Source organism: Temnothorax nylanderi, unplaced genomic scaffold, assembly GCF_030848795.1.
Source record: "Temnothorax nylanderi isolate EJ_2023f unplaced genomic scaffold, tnyl_v1.0 TNYL_tig0060_pilon, whole genome shotgun sequence".
NCBI lineage: Eukaryota > Metazoa > Arthropoda > Insecta > Hymenoptera > Formicidae > Temnothorax > Temnothorax nylanderi.
Window position 1 is genome coordinate 239,643 of NW_027249122.1, and position 21,707 is coordinate 261,349.

At 45.1% G+C, this 21,707-nt stretch overlaps 1 protein-coding gene across 3 annotated transcripts in view; it reads left to right on the plus strand.

Moving 5' to 3' along the window:
- LOC139773293 (uncharacterized) overlaps window positions 1-21,707 on the plus strand; it is a 174,814-nt gene that overhangs the window by 104,192 nt on the left and 48,915 nt on the right. Inside the window, exon 1 of one of the 3 annotated variants that reach the window (XM_071707648.1) lies at window positions 782-2,035. The exons of the other annotated variants lie outside the window; for them this stretch is intronic. The gene's annotated coding sequence lies outside the window, so the exon portion shown is untranslated. Of the gene's footprint in view, window positions 1-781; window positions 2,036-21,707 lie in introns of those variants that run through there. 3 annotated transcript variants of the gene reach the window in all.

A 21,707-nucleotide genomic window follows, 5' to 3' on the forward strand; every position in this document is an offset into this window, starting at 1 on the left:
TCTCTCTCACCTTAATTTAACGTTAAGACGCTTAGTTAGGGGAGACTCGAGGCGGGTTTCCGGTACGTAGCCCATCGTCTCGCAATATCGCGGACGCGAGAAAAGATTTCTAACATGTCGCTACGAGAGCGCGGCCGTTCGCTGGCGCGAGACACGACGAGGCGGAGCGTAATAAAAATAAGTAATTACTGCAAGTAATCCTCCCCTCTGCTTCCCCGCGACGAGCTCCTCCGCCCCGCGCGAGTCGTTCAATTAACGGGAATACTGTTGTCTTCCCACCCAATCCTCTCTTCCACTCGCTCCTCTCACTCTCCCTCACCCTCCCTCACCCTCTCTCTCTCTTTCTCTCTCTCTCTCGGCTCCTCGCGCCCCTCGCGCCCCTCGCGCCCCTTAGTCCCTCTTTCTCTCCACCTACCCCTCTCGCCAGTCCACAAAACCCGCGAAATGTTTCACTCGCAAAGTCGCGTGGAGCGCGCGCCGCGGCGCAGAGGGGCACCTCTGGCTGGGGGGGAAGGGGCCCCGCGGCGTGGAGGGACCGGTATCGATGCCCCTCCTTCACTCACGCCCCTGACGTCCATCTATCCACCGCTCCCTCCACCGCTGCGGTTCCGAAGACCGCGCGCCATCCCTCCCGCGCCCGGTCCTCGTCCTTACCGCGCGCGCCGCTCTTTCGCGCTCTCTCGCGCTCTCCCCTGCTTTCCCCGCTACTTTGATGCGTGCCGCGTGGTGGGGGAAAGCCGACGACGCGGCGGCTCCTCCGGCCGCCACTCGTTCGCCCGACATCGTGCAGCGCGAATCGGTCTGTCGCTGCTCCGTTTTCTGCGTGTCGCGCGGTGTGCTCCCCGCGACGTGCTCTCGTGCTCACTCACTCGCCGTGTTCCGGTTTACCTTGACTTAAGCGCCCGCGTGCGCGAGACGGAGCGAGGGTCCGCGGGATTAAAAGTCGAGGCCAGTGAAGCCAGTCCCAGTGCAGTTCGCGGAATGTGTCGGTAAGAGACACACTCCGAGCTCTCCGCTGAGCTCTCTTCGCGTTCTCGGAGGCGCGCGTACACGCGGCGGCCGTTTGCTGTTCGGAGCACACACGAAAGTATCCTGAGAGTTAATTCTACGCGCGATCACGGTACATTCTCAGTGATCCAATCGCGTTCGAATCAGTCGGGTCTCGCGGATCACGGAGGAGGTGCGTTCGGAGTGCTGAAATGTGTTTGCGATCGAGGAGAGATTCGAGGATCGCTCCGGTTGATCCAATACCGACTTGGAAAAAAGCCAGTTCCAAGTGCTAATCGGGAATCTAAGAACGTAGGAAATCAGCGAAAAGGTGTCGCAGGAGTCGTATCGATTGATCACACAATTCACCTCGTGTTTCACGATCCTAGGGAGGAAAATCGCCTTTGACATTAGTCTCAATCGTCGCGTGATAGCTCGATTAGAAGACAACAGAAGAGATTTTAGTCCATATAATGTAATCACCGTTGATTAAACACGGATCAGTGACGCACGATCTTTCATGGATCGACGTACGAGGAAAACGTACCAACACATACCGTCCCATTGATCGAAAGGGAACCTCGAAGCGGAGCGCGCGTCCGAGACCGAGAAGCGAAAGCCTGGAGCATTGGCGGGCGCGCTCGCGGTGGTCGACGAGCAGCGCGACGTGCGTGCGTTCCCGAGATCGATAGCCCGAGGAGGAGGACAGGACGAAGGATCCTCGCGAGCGCGAGGCACGAGGACTCGTCCCGTGGACACCTGCTCGCGATGCCGTCGCGCGTCGCTGCGTCGCTGCGCGGCGCGCCGTGAGGATCGCTTGTGTGTGCCGTGTGTGAGGAGCAGCGCGAGAAAGAGAGAGAGAGAGAGAGGGGGGGAGAGAGAGAGAAAGAGAGTCGTGAGGAAATCACCGATCTACGAGACTCGCGACGTGGAATCGTCGTCGTCGTCGTCGTCGTCTTCTGAAAGTGAGAAAGAGTGCTGGTTCGCGATCTTGCCGAGGATCTAGCGGTTCGATCAGCTCAACAGCCTACGCATGCCGGCGATCGTGGTGAGTGTATATCATGTATATGCTCGCGATAACTTAGCTTTTTATCACTTCGTGGAAGATTGACGTAGCCGATAAGCGCGTAACTCTCACTCCGACTCGATGATCCGATTCCTGTAGGCGATTTATCGATGCGTTACGGAGAAACCAATCTATTGTAGGCATGAAACTTCAGACGCTAGGATTTCAAGGATTTCTAGGATTTTTTTGGCGAAATTTATCTCTAGAAGTCGAGGAAGATTTATATTAATCAATTAATCAATCGTCAAAATATTATACTCATTATTCATAGGGATAAAAAATTAAGGAATCGTCTTGTCTCCATATTTAAATCTTCTTTTAGTCTGTATTTATTTGCATACATATGTACCTACATATATTTATATATATATACACATATGTATATTAAAAATTGCGTACATTACATATAAATTTAACTGATATTCATAAATTTCTAACGTATTTAAAAATTAAAATATCCATTGCAAATGTAAGCACCATCTCTATTTACTGGAAAATATATAAATGAAAAATTAATGGGCCGGTCACATGAATTCAGATTTTACTTATTCATGCGTTTATTAATTAAATATTAAAAGCTTTACAGATAATATAAATTAAAAAATTATTCGCTTCTGCGCGAATATAAATTCACATTTTATTAAATTTGTGCGTACAATATATATAAATTAAAAATCGCTCTTATATGATTTGATCCGAATCTCATTTATTTATACATGCCGTAGTTAAACATTTCATGTTTCGTGGCAAATATGTGATTAAAAATTAAACTATTCATTGCAAATATAATTTTCAGTTTTCAAAAAAGTTCGGAAACACGAGATTATATTTTTTGATTGAGGATTTTTCTCGATTCGCTCGCTTCGTGCGATATCTATTCGTGTCTATAGTATCTATGATTCTTCTTTTGAGACACTTGTCATCTATCTGTAAATGGGAAAACATTGTCCCTATATAGTCTGTCTTTGTAGGCGGGAAGGGTTAGTGTCCACGTGTGAAGTCCTCGTTTACACAGCAGCAATCAAAATATTTCTCGTTCTTCGACCAAAGTTCCCGCGTTTGTACTCACAGGAGTGGCGTTAACCCTCAGGGGTTTAATGTCCAGCACAGTTCGTGGCACGCGTTTGTCGCAGTTCTAATTCGTGACAACTGTGTGAGCTTACGGTTTCGTGTTTCAACTCCTCGGATCTTTAAACACATTTTCGTTCTTAGATCGTTAAATCCTTTGCACCCTCGTAATCTTTAAATGCTGATTTAGATTCTTGGACCCTAAAGTCTCCACCAACGTGAACGTATGCTCTTGGATCTACAGGACCTTTCGGGAATATTTCAAATTCTGCGATTCTCTCCCGAGTGTTTCGCTCGACGAGCCGACTCGTCCGCATTCCTCTTGTCTCTGTTCGCTGTTCGTAGACAGAAATGTTTTTCGCGGCTGAAGCATCGCGTCGACCGATAGCTACGAGAAGACTGAGAAGAAATTTCCGAGTAAGGTATTGCGAGAGAGAGAGAGAGAGAGAGAGAGAGAGAGAGAGAGAGAGAGAGAGAGAGAGAGAGAGAGAGAGAGAGAGAGAGAGAGAGAGAGAGAGAGAGAGAGAGAGAGAGAGAGAGCGGGACACGCAGGCGCGTCCGCTGCCACGTGGTCGTCGCGGTCGGATCCGGGCGACTAGGTGTTAACCTTTTTCGAAAATCGACTGTCTACGTCGCCGTTGTGGCGGAAGGCGAAGGCCGGCAAGCGTCGTGTAGCTTTGGCAAAACAAGTTACGTGAGCCCTGGCCCGCCGCCAAGCGGTTTTTAACTTTCGAGTCGAACCCGAATATTCTTTGCAAAGACCGTCCCTTATGACTTCCTGGAGAATAGCATAAATTGTGTCATTGATTTTTAAATTATAATTAGCGAAACTGCTACTTCGATTTTCGATACAACGAGCTCGAGCTTACCCCATGTCTAGATTTATTTAAGAAAGAGGTTGACTGTGAACGTGGTTCTTAGCCAATTTTACAATACAATTTCTATAGATCTAACAATAAATAAGATATCTCGAACGCGACGCTTCTGGGTTGCGTTAAACGAATACGAGATTAGTAAATTAACGTTTCTTTGGCACGCGCTTTCTATTAGTTATGCGAGATTAACTGCAAATTGACGCAAACGGACGTGTCTTTCCGTGCGATTTATCCGCGTTATCGCTGGATTTATCGAGCTTGGCGAGGTTTTTCTCCACCCGATTTCTCTCAAAATCACGGGCCCCATTTGCGATAAGGCTTGTTTGTCGATCACATTATCGTCCGCAATTTTGTAAATACGATGTGCATATAAAAGACTTGTCTATAGCAGCCGAAGTTGGCGGACTTCTGGACGGTACTGTACATCTCACATGATGCTATCTCATGACAGATACGCGGGAACGGCCGATCGAACCAATTAAAACCTCATGGCTGGCGTAATCAGAAATGAGGAGTATTAGTCTATAATTCTCCATAATTCTGTAATTCTGAGGATTAACCTGCATTTAGATGATATCAGGAATTTCCCTGCAGGTCCATTACCAAACCGCGAAAATTGTTAAGCGGGCCGGACTAAATTTTCTCACCAGAAAATAACGGAACGGGCGCGACACTAAATTCGAAGTGATGGCCGCGGCGCGCATCGACTCGCGACTTTCCAGAGACTCGCGGAGACTTTTTTTTCCGCCCTCCCCGGCGTTATTGCGATACGCCGCCGCGCTCCCCCAAGGAATCACGGTTAGCGAAATTATTTTCGAAGGCGGATATAAAGCGCGCGTTATAACTCGTAAGGAAAGTTGCTCGAATATGAGTGCGCCGCGCGCAACGTATGTAGGTATAAAATATTTCCAACGTCGCGATATTAGTTCGCCGACTATTTTCAGTTTGGCAGAGAACTAGGGCGCGTTTACGCGCGCTATCGTATCAAGGTTGCGCCGTGTGAGATCGCGCAGCGGCCAGGTAATTTGTCTTTTGCTACTAGGTACTCGATGATACCGATCGCTCGTCTAAAGATAGCACGCAACAAACGAGAATTAATGCCACGCCAGCTGTGTGTATATGTGCGTATCCATTTATTTTTTGATATATCCATAAATATTTTTGTTTGTTTGTACCAATTTACACAGTTTCTTGAAAAACAATAATTTCGCCATTCAAACAGTAAATAGTAAGCGACATATAGCTTATATATTTTTGTAAATCGTAAATTAAAATATACTATATACCGAATTTTCGGTATATATACTACAATATATACACCGAAATTGCAAAAGTTAATCTAAAAGTTATAAACTCTGAATGAATTCAAATATGTGAAAGTTAATTTAATAATTAGATGTAACAAAAGCGTGACTTTCGCAAAAATATCCGAAAGGCTTGTTAGCAGGAGCGACACCGTTTTTTTAAGTATGATATCCACTCGAGGCTAAAGGATTGCTCACGGCCGTTTTGGGGATGACAGCCGGGAGCGACGGGAGGTACGCTAGAACGTCCGCGCACGAAGATATACTTAACTTTTAATTACTATCATATAACTAATTAGCCCCGGGTGGGCGGGGGTTTTGTATATTAATTTAATTTTCAATCTCACAGGGTAATTCTTGGCGCAACGTTAGTTTTAATCAACCCTCCGACGCGCTCCACACGCCAGCACGACTCCGCAGGCGGTGGATCGCGAGAAGCGACGGCAGAGGGGGAGGAAACCGGGACGGGGGAGGGGGATGGATGGTTGGTGGCTAAGGGTGGCTCGGAGCGCTTCGGGGGATAGAGTTGAGGGGCAACGGCGTAACGGAGTACACCTACTCAGCTAATAAAAAGCGGCAATAAAAAGCACCCCTTAGGACCACTATGGATATCTCGCTTTCCTTCCCCCCCCCCTCCTCCGTCGCACCGCCCCATGGAATCGCCGTATTTCTTTCTCTGTCTTTGTATACCAGGTTTATTCACCTGCCCGGGATTAACTTTAATCAAGTATTTACATTTTAATTCGCTGCCATGTACACACTGAACCGAGCCGGCCGCCCTTTACGATAACATCGTCGTTTAATTGCAAACTGCCACTTCCCGACGAGACGTTTGCTAGCGCGAGCAAGTCCATGTCGATTTCGTTTTCTCCTCACCCTCTCCAACCGCTACGATAATGAGGACACTTAGACGAAGATTTTCCTTTATCAGTGATCGAGCCTAAAACGATTCGAAATTAAATATGAAGATTACGATAATTGTGCAAAAATAGCGAGAAAACATTGACGGCTGACAGATTGATCACGTTAGCACGTGAATTTATTCGATTACATCATGTTTATTATGATAAATGTACGAGTAATCGTGCTAGATAGCGTTAATAAACATGTGGCGCCGTACATTTTCTGAATGCCTGTTGATAATACTTCGGGTTTTATCGCAGATAACAGTTTCAGCAAACAAAATAAGTATAACAAGGCAGATTTTAATACATATATATTTAAATTTAAAACATCAGCTACAAGAGTGGTCGATATGTTTCGTGGACATATAGTGTATTTTATAATGCAATTTTGAGATGCAAAAAATTAATTTTACATGTATATACATGATTAATAGTCGAATACATATTGATGAAAATTAATAGAATAAATCCGGGCTTATAAAAACGTCGAAGCCGCGCGTGAGAGAGCGCTTTTTCTGAAATAATCCTCGATACATTAATCACAAAGAGGATTTATTACTTAGAGCGAGCAGATAAATATTATGCTCGAGGTTAATACCTAAATGGACCATCAACACGCATTATTATCGATGCTTTCGCGGTTTCGCCGACATTTTAGCAAACCTGTTCAACGTTCGCAAATTTCGCACTTCTAATTAGCCTCTCGCCCGACAATTTCTGAATATTTATGGAAGCATGGATATAATAATAATTAATTTTATTGTTGCGTAATCAGTACTCATTGCAGATAAGATTAAAATGGTAAATGAATACGATCCAAAATACGATAACAGGGTGAAGAGATAGAACCGTAATGTTGAGGAGTCATTTCGATATAGCTGTCTGTTATTTCATTCATATATATTTTGAAATTTATCTCCTTACAAAGTTTGCCTCTTTTCTAAGACTTAATTCGCGATATAAACCTATCAAATCTGCCACAATATACGGTGCACTCGCGTTACTCGATCGCGCTCGCTTGCGTGTACTAGCCACTCGTATTGACTTGTATTTGTACTCGTCATGAGACATACGTGTGCGTGCGTTCGTGCATTCGCTCGTGCGTGCATGCGTGCGTGCGTGCCTGCCTACGTGCGTGTAAACTCGTCGGGAGTACGCGTCGCGCACACGGTGCGCGTGGAGGCAAACTTGAGTGCGGTGAACGAAAGAGGAAGGAAGAGTAAACAAGAGCGAGAGGGACGGAGCGGATTCCTACGAGATGGAGAGACGAAGAAGGGGATACAGCTCGAAAAGAGACGAAATGAATTTACGAGGGAGGGAGATGGAGAACACCGAGGCAGAGATAACCGAGTGTAGGTAGAAGGAACAGGAATGAGAGAGCAAAGTAGGAACAGGGAGAGAGAGAGAGAGAGAGGGAGAGAGAGTTAGATAGAGATAAAGCGGGCACAAAACAAAGATAGAAATAGAGAAGGTGGCGCATTGGAAACCGCCGCTTCAACGGAGAGAGATAGAATGACGGGGGTATGACGAGGACAGATAGAGATGGGTGCATATATGCGAGAGAGAACGTGAAAAATAGAAATATATGCAAGACAGCGAGAAAGAGATGGAGACGTGGAGAGAGCGAGCGCGCGATCGAGAGGCAAAGGAGAGACGGAGAGAAACGGAAGACGAGTGTACACCCGCGATAGAGAGAGTGGAAGGAAGATAGCGGGTATGTGGTGAACGCAGATAGAATGTGTGCTGAGGGACTGTGTGGCGGCGGGTGAAGGGGAAGAGAGGTACGCAGGCGCACGTGAGTATGTTACGGGGATGGCCAGAGGGCAGCTAACGTTTATAATATTAACGCTAATGGACTACCTTATACCTTATATACCGACCGACCCCTCGCAAGCCCTCCTCCTTCTCCTCCTCCTCCTCCTCCCTCCCTCTCCTCTACGTCTCCAGACACCCTCCTCAGTCCTCGGCGAAGTACAGGATAATATTCATGGATGTATTCAAGCTAATGCACCAAGGCGTCCGCCGTAGTAATAACAAAGTTAAGCCCGAAAGTAATGTTGCGGATTTTTAATTATCGTATTATTATAAAAAGTTGTGCGGCCGCGCGGAAACGTCGATTTTTAATAACGATTTATACGCCTCGAGTAGCAAAAACAAATTCCAACTAACTTTAATGCCAGGCGGTCGGCTAAGTTTATTTCGTCTTATTTCGCCGATGAATGCTTGCGATCCGTCTCAAACATATTACGCATAGTCAGGGTGATTCGTGTTTCGATACCGAACATCTTGGAATATTTGATTGGTCTCCACGCATCCATTAAACATGCGGGATATGCGACACTGATGCCCCTTATTGTTCTCTTTGTCTTTTTATATATATATATATATATATATATATATATATGTGATACACTTGATTCTCGCAATTCTACAGCAAACCGCGTAAAAACTTGTCAATTCCATATGGCGCGGGGTCGTGCGGCCCACCTGTCGCGAATCTCAATCTACTCACCCCGTAGAGCACTCTGGGATAATGTATGGTAACGGAACGCCTAAGTAAAAGCCGTTTCGCGTATGTGAGTTTATATCGGTTGGTGGTGTACGTACGTGCGTATGTGTGAAGTGTGTGAACACGCCACGACGTGTGCGAATCTCTGCGTGTATGCACGCGCGTGCGCTAGACAGTTCGTGATACTCATTCCGCTTGTCATCTATCGTTAATTTCTAACATTAATGGTGCGACACTTTTTTTTTTATTTTACTTTATATATAACGGTATTAACGAAGGGTAAAAAAAATATGGGGACACTATTTATGTACTCATGCAGTAATACCGATAAACTTCCGGACATTGTTTATGTTTTCTTAGAAGCAATGTTATTTTATCAATAACAAAACACACGCGGCTCTTAAAAATATTTATTGTTTAAACTTTCTCTCTCTCTCTCTCTCTCTCTCTCTCTCTCACACACACACACACACACACACTCTCTCTCTCTCTCTCTCTCTCTCTCTCGAATATAATTTCCATTGTTTGTTATTTGAATGAGTCTTATCGTCTTTTTTAATGCGAATAAGATAATAGCACAAGTAAAAATGAAGTGAGCGACGATTTTGTTGGCTGTTACAAATGGAATAACGACATTTGCATAATCGACCGCATGCTGACACAATTAATTTGATTACGGTGTGTTTCCGTTCTTATTTAAAACATAACGCGAGATAGATATTGGACAATTTAGACAGTAAAACGGTTGCGAATTCCTAACTGCGAGATAAATATATCAGAGAGTTTCTAAGTATATTAGGAATACATTGCCTTTGCTGAATTATTCGAGTGCTTTCAAGAAATTGCAGGATGCATTAGCTTACATTACGGCAGTTCCATTACATTATGAATATTACTCTGTATATTGATGAAGAGAGGGGCGGAAATATAGGGTTCTTGATATATATGTATATAATATATACATATTATATGACTTGTGTGACGCATTTTATTATTTCTAACATTCTGATGCATCAATATTGCCACCAACCAGTTGATTAATGGAACGCATCTTTCAATCGCTACGATTATGTTAACGATAACAACAATAATGTACATATTTATCGATATTATGGATATTCAAGGTAATTTGATGAACGAGGGCGACAGGATGTAATTGAATATTTTAAAATTTTATAACGGTGCGGAACGTTTTAAATGATATGTAAATTTCTTGTCGGTTGAAATGGCGAATAGAAAATGGCGGAATATAGAAACGTATCAGGAACATTGAGATTACCTGAACTTATGAGATGTTGAATTCTCTCTCTCTTTTTCTCTCTCCCGTCTTTCGTAAAGAAACTGCATATTCTTAATTTCTTCTCACCCCCGCTCTCTTTTTGTACTATGACCCACGGTTAAAACCATCCTAGCGCGGAATTAACAAAATCCTCTCGAATCGGAGTGCCCGGAGCCCTGTGAACCCTTAGAACTCCATTAGCACGCATAATAATAAACAGTGATCGCATGAGTGCGCGTGAAATTAGCATTTCTTTTCCGCTCGTTTCTTTCTCTGTTTTCTTGATTATTGGCGCACAATCTTTGATACTTTAACTATAAATGAGGTATTACTCTAATTATCTTGGAATATAACCCAAATTAGGAAATTATTAATATTTTTGAGCAATCAGATATTATAGGGAATCTAAAAATATCTGCGCACGTAAGGATGGATAATGATTCGATGGAGTTCAATGGGATTTGATGAAGTAAACGACTCTTATGGCCGAGTTCACCAACCTTTCTCAAATTCTCGTTAACGAGTGTTAAATTGACGATCGATTTTTCATGGCTCGTTAAAAGTGGAAGTAATTTAACTGTCATCAGTGCTAATCCACGTTGCCGATACCGAAAGTAAATCAAGTGTATTTAGGAGATTGTCAATAATTTGATGTTGTCTGTTTGAAGATTGAATCGGCCATTAGCGTTGTATGGTCTCTGTAAATAGACAAAAAGTAACGTATTTTTGTATACGTTCGCGTTGGCGCTCGAAATATCGGCATCGCAATTTATATAATAAGAAATACGTGCGCTGCACGTCACGCATTTATGCGCACTTATGCGTTACGGAGAATAGCGACTATCTGATGCGTGCTGAAAGTGTGGACACGTTACGGTCGGTTCGAAATAGCGACGTATGCGTGCGTATAATTGTAGGAGATCTCGCTAACGTAACTCTCACGATTTTCCACGACCAGAACCGAGATGGAACGACGTGAAAAGAGGGGCAGCGGGTGGGAGGTAGGGATGAGAGGGAGGCCAGGGGAGCGCAGGCAGCAGCCCCGGCTAATTAAAACCGCGGATGGTAATTAATTAAGCAGACGTCAGAGGAGATCTTAGAATTCTACGCAGCCAGAGATTCCCGCGTGTCGTGGAATGTGACGATGACGGCGAGTCGAACGGTATCGCATTCTTGCACAGCTATCGATCTTTCCGGTTGATGTACGAACGAAAAGAAACGTATACAGATACGCTAATTATACTAGATACATTTTAGAGAAGCATGATAATTCTACGGGAAATTATTAGAAAGCTGTTATATTAATTAGGTTTCCTGTTCTCATATCTCGACGATAAATTACAGAATGCCTGTAAAAGCACTAGACATTAGCCGAATCCAATTAATCGTTTAGATAGATTTGTTATTAAATAGTCGGACGTATACAGCCTTTCACTTCGACTTGAAAATCGATCGGGCAATCGTTTATCGCGTTCAAATCTAACATTATATGCCAATGGATACTAATTTCTAAATTAGTTCAATCTAATGCAAGCCTTTCACTTTTGATCTTTGACCTTTACTTCGCGCTGGCGCGCGAACAATAATTCTCTTCATCGAGATTAGGAGTATAACGACCTGCCATTTACGAAAGTATGTCTGTTCGTCGTTTTAGGAATTTGCTATTTTGAAAAATTGTGCTCTTAGGTACGGGCAGGACCCTCGTAAAGTCTTGTAAGGACAATCTCGTAAGGAGAAGATTTTCTACAACCTGCGCACACGTATATCGGTCTAATCGAATTTGATATAATTAAAGTCTCCCGGCGGTGTGCTCCCTCTCCACCGTCACTATTCTCTCTCCCCTTTCCCCCCCCTCCCTCCCCGAAATAATTACGGACTCAGGTGTTCCATTGCATTCGTGTCTGCGTTACACCTGTATCCGCTCGTACTTACTTGTACAAATATACTCGTTCGTATCGAAGAGAAGGAAGATACTGTCGGGCGAAGGAGAGCTGAGGAGAGCAAGGAGAGAACGAGAAGAACTTGTGGTAGGTTGAAGGTAAAGTAGGTTTACTCGCAGGAGGAAGCAGAAACGGCGGCAGTAAGATAATACGAAAGCTCTTAAAGGAGGCAAAATTCGAATTGCCGTAAATCTCGGTGCAGGTTGGCGGATGGTACGGATGGAAGGGGGTAGGGGGAAGCCGGAGAGGGTGTAAGGGTCATTTGGGCCACGGGCCCCGATTCTTTCCGGCTGTAAACGACTACGCTTCGCCGGGTCGGGACCCGTCCCAAACTCTCGTAAAAACCTCACCTCGTCCTCCCGCTAATCGACAACAAACACATTGTCTTTGTATAGTTGCGTGTCCGCCTATCCGCATACCTCCACCCTCTCTCTCTCTCTCTCTCTCGCTCTCTTACCATCGTGGCTGGCTTCCCCTTCCATTGAATCTTCGTGGATCCGCGATGGGCCTTTCATGCTTGCACGTGAACTCTTACTATGTCGAGCATTGTGACGCTCCGTTCAAACTTTTGCAGAAACAACTATTACTATTGTCTGCATAGAGTAGACGTAGGTGGAAGTTTCTATAAGCGATCCCCTATAGATCTCTGTAGGTTTAGATCGTTTATGTTTGATCTAGTCAGTTGTAACATACGATTATGCAAGGACGAATTGTTAAGAATTATACTCTATAAGAGGATGGAAAATTTAAGACATAAAATATTTTTATTGCAACGTTGGAATTAATCGATTGCATTCAGCTTTGGAATGAATCTGCAAAGACTGTACAATGCTATGTATTGTTACATACCTATACATTGTTTATAAACGCCGCGTTACGGTCAATATATCGATTGTACGTGCGGCTTACGTCGCTGTAATTCACTTACTATGCGAAATCGTCGAACCGCTCTCTCTTTGTCCTTCTCGTCGTTACAACTTTCTCTCTTTCTCTCTTTCTCTCTTTCTCTTTGCTCCGATCGGGTCCTCTCTTTCTCTTTTTCTCTCTCAGTTCCGTCTTCATTGCTTTTAACCTTGAACTCCCTCGTTACCGTATCACGCTCCGTAGCACACGACTCCTAGAAGTTTTAGAGATCCTGGGGGAATCCCATTATGAATTCTACGGATCTACCGGCACTTGTACGAACACAAGATGGTGGTGTAATTGCCCGACCGGATCATTGGGCGCTCTTTTTAAGAGATTTATGATTTTTCTCTCGCTTATTTGTTGATCCTTGTGTGTGATATTTGCCATGTTAAAAGATAATAGCGTGTAATTAGTCAGCACAAAGTTAAATAAAAATAAACGAGTTAATTCTTAACGAAACAATTTTTATATTCTATATACATATACCATTAAAATTAAATTGGAGAACATTTGCATAATTTTTATAATTATTTGAATTTGAATTTTGCATAATTATTTGACAAGAATCTCAGAAAAATTGTCGGTTAACTCCTTCATCGAATAGAACCGATGAAGAAGAAGGGAAGGTTGGAAACTGTCAATAGCGTTGGCGGGCATAATAGACGCGGGCCCGACGGCACGCGCGACGGGCAAAAATTTAATTAGCAAAAGCCCGAAAATTAATTGCGCGCGCCGTCTTATTGTACTCTGCCCTCGTGCCTCGGAGCATTACCCGAGCGCGCACCGTCTATATACACAGGGAATGTAATATTCACAACAGCCTATATCCGAGCTAGCAGTCAGGGTGCCCAACCTCCACCCACCCTCCGTCCTCTTCTTGCACGGTAGGTAGATGTCAGGGCCGAAGACACGAAGGGCGCGTCGCACCACTTGGTCACTAAAAACTATCTAGTCTTTGAACTATATCTAGTCTAGCGCTTGGACCCTCTTTTGGTTCTTAAAAAAGACTTGGATTTCCTTTACGAATCAAGATTCTTGAACTTTTCTTTTGTTTCTTCTTGATTCATAAATTGTCTGTTTGTAAGTCTCCCTGGTGTATTAAATCTTTGACTTTCATTTTTCTTGATTTTCTTAAACTATTGAACTGTATAACTATATTTTCTAGATTGCTGAAATTCGAAATGTATAAAATTTTAAACTTTACTGTCTTAAATTTCATATCCGTCAACGCTCTCACGCATTAGTAGAATCTTGTTTTTCGATGCTCCGTCGTTAATAAAATTTGAGTCTGACGCAATAAACGCTGTTAGAGCTCCGTTAATTTCAGCGAAATTTGTTCAGGGTTGTAAGGGACCGTGTCGTCGGCCCTGACAGGTGCCTACGCAGCCCTCGGTGCTAAGAGCGATGTACCGTGTGCCAAGGGTTGGTGTTAGTGTCGATGGTACCGTGGTGGTGGTGGTACAACGGTGGTACCCGTGAGCGTTTAGTCGGAGACGCCGCTACGACGGAGGGGTGGGGTGCGCGAGGGGTTAGGGGTAGCGCCGAGGGGGTGCAATATGACATTATTAATTGCTCCACAATGCCACCGGCGTGCAGGCACGGGGGACACGAGGAACCGGGGCTTTCCCCTGGAGCCGACCAATTGCGCGGCCGTCGTGCGGGGGAAATTTCATTAAGTGGATTCTTATAGACGCGGTTTTGAGATTAACAATATGATATGTGCGCATCCTCCTAGCCGTAAGATATTAGATCCGGTTGCTCGGCCTCTATATTGCCGGATGGCTGACTGAAGCTCCTTTACGAACGAAGCGATTGTAATTGCGTCGTCGGCGCGCGATCAGTTACGTTCAGTTGTATGTTCCTCTAAATTATCTCCATATATTCAAACGTTTCTTTAATTTATAATTCAAACTTCATCCATAAAAAATGGTAAACGCACTATTTTGACCGTTTGCCAAATCCGTTACATGAGATTTTTTCGAAATATTTATTCGTACGATGTAATAAATCAGGGAATGTAGCGCATTTCTGCCTTGAATATAGAAAATATCTGTCAGTATCTTCCAAAACGCGGAACGAATGCGCGAAACGCCATGCATTACGCTGGTCGCGCATCTAGTAATCGTATTACATTTATTCGAGTGCGCGAGCGCGTAATACCCGGTATCTAGTCGTTTCAGAATCAAAGACATCCAGTTGTTTGATCATACGATCTAAGATAAACGGCGCGATCCGTCCGTCGAGTATGACGACTCTATATACCGTAAGTTCAACGTTCTCGCAACAGAAGCGCCCATATTATCTGTATATTTTCTATATTTCCTAGTTTTTCCACGATATAAGCTCCCGATGGATTAATTCCCGTTCTTAAGGTAGCATTACGTTACACTGTTACAGCTACCAGCTAAGAAATACGAACGCGCTAAATAGTATTAACTATGCGGCCACATCGAATATTGGGCAAATTTGTCGAATACGCCGAATACCAAATAGTTGCCGAATACTCTCGCTGCATCCCTAATAGCAATTAAGCGCGCGGCAGATTGAGCGTGAATGCGGCAGCTCGCTCACATTCAGGATTCATCCATTAGTGTCGATAATAATCGACATAGAATACTATTCTATGGATTGTTGCCACTTATCTCGACGGATCTCGCTGCAGGTTTTTTGTCGATAGAATAAGAGAGAAAGAGAGCAAAGGATGCCATATTCGCCGTGTGATCCCCGGCTAACAGAACTCTACGTTTCATCTCGTATTTCCTTTAACGTATCACCGCGGCACCGGTACTCCGAGGGGTGAATTTGAAATTTTTGTCGTTCGCTCTCTTTGCCAATATGTTTCCACCTCCTTGTAATGGTGGTTCCTATGTATCAACTGCTTTATATTTTTCTTCATTAATTCGCCCGGTCGACGAGTTGGTTAACGAACGATGGGGGTGACGAGGGGGCCAGGGGTGCAGCGGCCTCTGAAGCAAAGAGATAGTGGGAAAGGGGTGAGCGGAGGGGAACGGGTAGAAAGTTGAAGGTAACCGACACCCTTTCGCAAAAAGTAATTGGTTAATGCCTCGGAAATGAGTTTAGTTCCTTTTTGTTCCACCAACGCGCCGCTCCTTTTTCGACTGTTTTTCTTTCTCCGCTCCTCCGTTTTTCTATACGCACCTATACACACGTAGCTACTATCCCCCTTCTCCTCTTCCACCAGACTGTACGCTCGCCCGCGCGCGCACTCGTTTTTGCGCTCTCCGCGGTCACATTGTGAGTGCCTTTGCAGCGACATTATCCGAAGTGTAAAAGTGTCATTACAGTATGATGGAAGACGACAATGTCGGCGAAGACGAAGTTTAACCCTCCCGGTGCAAGCGCGCGACGTAAAAACGTCATAAAAACCAAATGTTTCACTGCGCCTTGTTTCAGTTAGATGTAGAATTTATATTAATGAAGTCTAGTTGTAGCGCAACGTGCATCCCCCTCGATCAGGTAGAAGCAACATTAACTCCCGCTATCCGAGGGAGAAACGCGTAGTCAAGTAATCATACATTATCATAATATCATAATAGAGGCAGATACGCTTATGTGTGTATGTGTGTATGTGTGTATGTGTCTGCACCGAGAGTTGAAAAGGAAAATATCATTCTCGTTCCTTCCGAGGGCGTCGAACGACTTCCGAAATATTATACGATACGATTTCTCTTGCGACACAGATACCCCCGCGGGTTAAATCGCCGTCACATTACCGCACGCGCGTGTACAAGTCTGTTGCACGGCTTAACAATCATAACGGGTAGCGCGTCCCGTCTCGGGAGCATGCCAGTCAGATGTCAGCGGAGATTTAGCGACAACTTCCTGGCCCGCGCCGCGCCGGTCCGCAACCACCACCCACCCCTCCGTAATGCCGTCGTCCCGGCTGTAGGACAAGTGAGACAAGAGAGGCGTATCTCTGCGACTCGTAAAGATAACCAGGAGAGTAAATCCCGTGAGCTTCCCCGAATACTGTACGCGGGGAAAGAGGCGAATTCATTAAGCCGCTGATTTACCGACACCTTCCGGTGCTGGCGAAATTGTGCGGGAAATAACGCGATTCGTCTGCCTCTGTGTACCCCTATGCGGGGCGTTTATCCCGCAACGGCAGCGTAGGATAAAAGGATTGATTGACTAATGGCTGATTGGAGCCGGAAATGACGACTGAATTGACTAAAATTCAAAATGGTAGAACGGCGAAATGTAATAGCAATTACGTGGGAGCAATGAGGACACACAAAATTAGAAAATGTTTGTCGTTGAATATTATTTTATTTTATAAAACTTTAATTTCAACTGATTCTATGGATTTCGACGAGTAGAATCTAACGGGTCTAATCCATCCGTGTTAGAATTAACGAGAAATAAGCAAGCTAAATCAGATATATGCCGTGTACGTGCTACAGCACGAAGGAGGAACGCTCGAAGGGTTCAAAGGTCGCCTCGCGTTTGGGTACGATGGCCGCCAGGATGCTCCGTTGCTTTTAATAAAATGTCTCGGAACCGGCTTAAGATCCGAGACGCGCGTTTTAATAAAGGCGGCAGGCTCGAGGACGAATTCATTAGAGATCGCTATTATATTATATTTCGGAAAGCTGCGCGCTGTCCCGCGCGCAGTGACTCGCGAAACTTTCTGCCTGGCGACTAATTATTGTATTATTAATTGTTAATTATAATTAATTGCGCGTCGGCCCGTGACCAGGTTAATTGACATTGATTTATGGCTTTAATTAAAGGTGCCGACGCGAAATGTCTTACACGGCGCAGGGTGGTTTTAACAACACCTTTTAAGAGTATCCCGGCCCCCGCGCTCGCGCGCGCGCGCGCACTCTCCGTCTCCCTTTCCTTCCTTTTGTGTAACGGCCTTTAGACGTGGCTTCCTACGAGATCGCCCATTGTCGGATCGAAATTAACAATAAGCCGCGCTGCCATTTTTCACGCGTGACTTATTTGGACATTAAATTAAACTCGAGCCCGGAGGAGGAAAGTGCTGGTGTACTGATACGCGAAAATTTCTTTAAGAAGGAAGAGAAAGAGAGAGTTTTTGAAATAGCATTTTTTTTAGAGATAACGAGCGCAAAACGTCAAATCGCTTGTTGCTGCGACGACATCAGCGAATAATCGAATATGATTTATAAAATCGTTCACGATAAATACGATTTTCAGAGAGATATTCAATCTATGTCCGTGTATCACGCTCATGCGTGCGTATGCATACGCACATGCACGCATGCATACGTATATCGAGGCAGGTGCTTAGGTTCAAGGATTCTATAAAGACCACACGCTAAGATCACCGTCCATTTCTTAAATCCTCGCATTTTACCCTTTGCTGCCTCCATCCTCAGTGCGCGCGAGCGAACATCGGTGCACACTCGCGCGCGTGTGTACACGATCGTCCCCCTCTGGCCCCACCGACACTTGGCGTCTCCACAAGGAGGGAGGGGGGGAGTAAAAGGCGTTCTCGGATCTCCAGCCATGTAAACCGGTCGATCTGGTCGTTCCTCCCCCACCATGCCGACCACCTGCTCGCCTAGCGAGGGCCTTCGGGCCTCTCCAGCCGCAACGCCGAGCCCTGCCATTAAATTTATTCGAGTCCCATTGAGGCCCTGCCGAATTCACGCCACTTAACGTTCGCCGGGTGATAGGGAGTCGCGATGCTATTCGTTCGCGCACAGCCGAGGTAATTTTATTCGGATAAATCGGGAATTTATATACCCGTGGTTCCTTTCGTGATTCTTTCACGGCTTGCCGCGAGAATTTAGAAGTTAGGCGAAAGTAAGAACGAAAATAACATTCATGCCTGTGGAATTCATGTGGAATTTATATTTATACATTGAACGGACAACGCTTACGGCATATTACGGAGAAGAAGGATCGATAATTGAAGAAAATCGCAGATGATAGGTCCTGCGGACGACTGGCAGTCACTCTCACCGCGAAAACGAAATCCCTGCGAAAGTTCTACATAAGAGAAAGAGCGCGCGTAGATGGTATTCGCTAAAGTAGTACTGGAAATGGAGCTTTTATACGAAAGTACTCCATATCACTTTATTTAAGATTTACCCTCTCACTCGCCCCTTTCAACCCCCAACAAGACTCGTCCATTTCGCCGGCTCTCCCCCTCCCCGTCCGTCCTCCTTCGCTTGGTTGTTCTACCATTCTTAAGCTCGATCCTCGCTGCTGCTCGAGCGCGTTCTTCTGTATTGACGTCTTCGCCTGGTTCCCTTCGCACCACCCTCCGCGTTTTGTTTGTTTATCCCACTCTTCAACCTCTTTAACATAATCCATCTGCTTAGTGTTTCGTCCCGGGAATTGGACGAAGCTTTCCGGCAATTTATCGCGTTCTTTCGAGCCGCTGTTGCATCTCGGCTCCACTTTGCAGTTGCGATTGTTTGCCAAGCTGTCAAAGTCGCCCTAGACTGCAACGTAACAGTAGAATTTGCGTTGATAAAGTCGTTGCGTTGAAGCAACGGACGCGAAAGTCAACGTTTTTTTACAATTTTGATAAATGTCTTGCGTTAATTTGAAAACTCCCGTGCTCTTCAATAGATCGTAAATCTGGAAATTTTCCACGTGCCACGCACGGTGATAAACTTCTGATGTAACTTTCTCATTGTTTGTCCTCACTCAGTATTGCGCGATATCAACGAACTCTCACCAAAACCGCTCGTTAAGCCTAACAGCCTCCTTTCCCATTATATCCTCTTTGTCTCTTTGCCTCTGCTTCTTCTCCTCTACTCTCCTCTCTCTCTCTCTCTCTCTCTCTTGTCTGTTCTTTTAATCGGTCCTGGTGTCACTCGCCAGATAATTGATATTGATACGCAGTATGCACGCTTGCTGCAACGCGGTACAGTTTAATTAGGCAGAAGCGAGGAACGAGGAAAAGGAAAGCAGGATTGCTCTTATTGGAAGAGCCGCTCGGGATTACGTTATAAATACAAAGACAGGCAGAGAGAGGGGGAGAGAGAGGGATGTAGGCGAGTATTATTTGGAGCCCCCGCCGCTAATTGGAGTAACTTTGCTTCTCAAACGATTGTTTATCGTCCGAGGGGAGGACTGACGCGCATTCTCCATCCTACGCGACTAAAGGAGGGTGTAACCCGCGATTTTATGGGAGATCAGACTAATTACGTCGCGCGTCGCTCAAACTAGCCAGGGTCTTGCTTTGGACCGCGAAGAAAAGTCATTCCGCCCTTAGGCTTTTCCACGAGTCTCACTATTCGATATTTAGATTGAAATTTTTTTATTTATTTTGAATCTAACGCAATAATCAACTAAAATTTCTAATGATTAACTGCATAGCGATATATCTTTATTAGCAATATATCTTTACAATTCGGTATAAAATAACAGAACCTATTTAAATCTATAGTTCCGTTTCGAAATCAACGTTATTTCCGAATTAATCTATCCTACATCATAATTGCCTTTCGATTTATTCTACACACATATCTGTATCGTCCGCGGGCACAATGTCATTCAACTCCGAAGGTTAATAAAACATATCCATCCGTTATCCGTCTACTTCTCCCCCTGAGGTCGCGTATTTATATCGGCTGCGCCATTATCCCACGCAAGCCACCCCCGTGAGCGTGTCACCCGTCGCCCCGTCGCCCCGTCGTCGTCTATAAACCCCGTAGGTCGCGGAATGCACGAAACCATGGAATCGGTCCTCGACGGGGGCTTCAGGGCAGTATGGACGGGGCTTCGTTTTAATTAGCAGTAAACAGCCTCCATTAAGCTCGAAGCAGTAAATCACCTACACTTATACCGGCGCTACCCACCCACCGCAATCGCCCCGCCGCACCCTCGCGGCGGCCTCGTGAGCCATCTTCGATCGAGGGGAGTCGCGCGGCCGAGGGTGGAGGGCCGAGAGGGCGGCGGACGAGGACGGGCACGGGCTGGGGAGGGGGATACATTACATTTCAATTTGGATCTGTCCGTCCTTCTTGCGGGAGCGGGAGACGAGCACTCCGCCATGGACCAATGCGCTCCGTCGAAATAGGGAGAGCTTGCGAATTTTCCTGGCCAGCCATACCTGCAGGAGCGCCTGTATCGCGTGCCGAGGACAATAAGAGGACCTGGAACTTACCGATATGCTCCGGAGCTTCCGGGAAATCCGGCTGCGTTATCGATATATCTCTCTACGTGTACAGTTAGGAACTAGACCGTTCGCGCACTTAAACAGTCATCGTGTCTCGTGAGTTTTGACGATTTCATTAGGAATCTCCAAATTTTGGCTCTCGGCAAGGATAGCGCGCGCGAGATAAATCTTTATGAGATAAAAATAGAGACATTAGGTAAAGCGGATAATGAATTCTCGGCGAAATGAGGGAGGCAACGTGAACGGGATACAGGATCGAAATTACGTTCTCGCGTAAATACGTGCCGTATTCAATTTCGACTGCTGCGAGAGTAGGAGGATCAACGTTGTGCGAAGGAAGTCGGCGTCTCGCACACTTGCTCGCAAAAGCGGAACAAATGTCTTGTTTATGAGGGTGGTATTGATTGAGACAGATGTAATATAAGTTACATATAAGTTCCGTTATGTTCTGTGTAGCGTCATTTTTATCCTGGACCCCTTATCTCTTTTATTGTTTAAATTTATTATTTAATACTCATTAACATTCGATGTTATTTCATCTCTAGAAATATATAGTTTCATCTATAGAAATAATATACGTAAACAATTTATCCTTGTAGTATAAAATTCGCAAGAATCACCAAAACCTGCGACGTTTTCGACGTAAACTCCGCTGAAAGGATCGATACACACGCTTGTAAGTTCGTGTAGCAAGCGAGAGCGAGAGCGTGGCAGCCTTATGCCGACCTGCTCCGCGAGGAGGA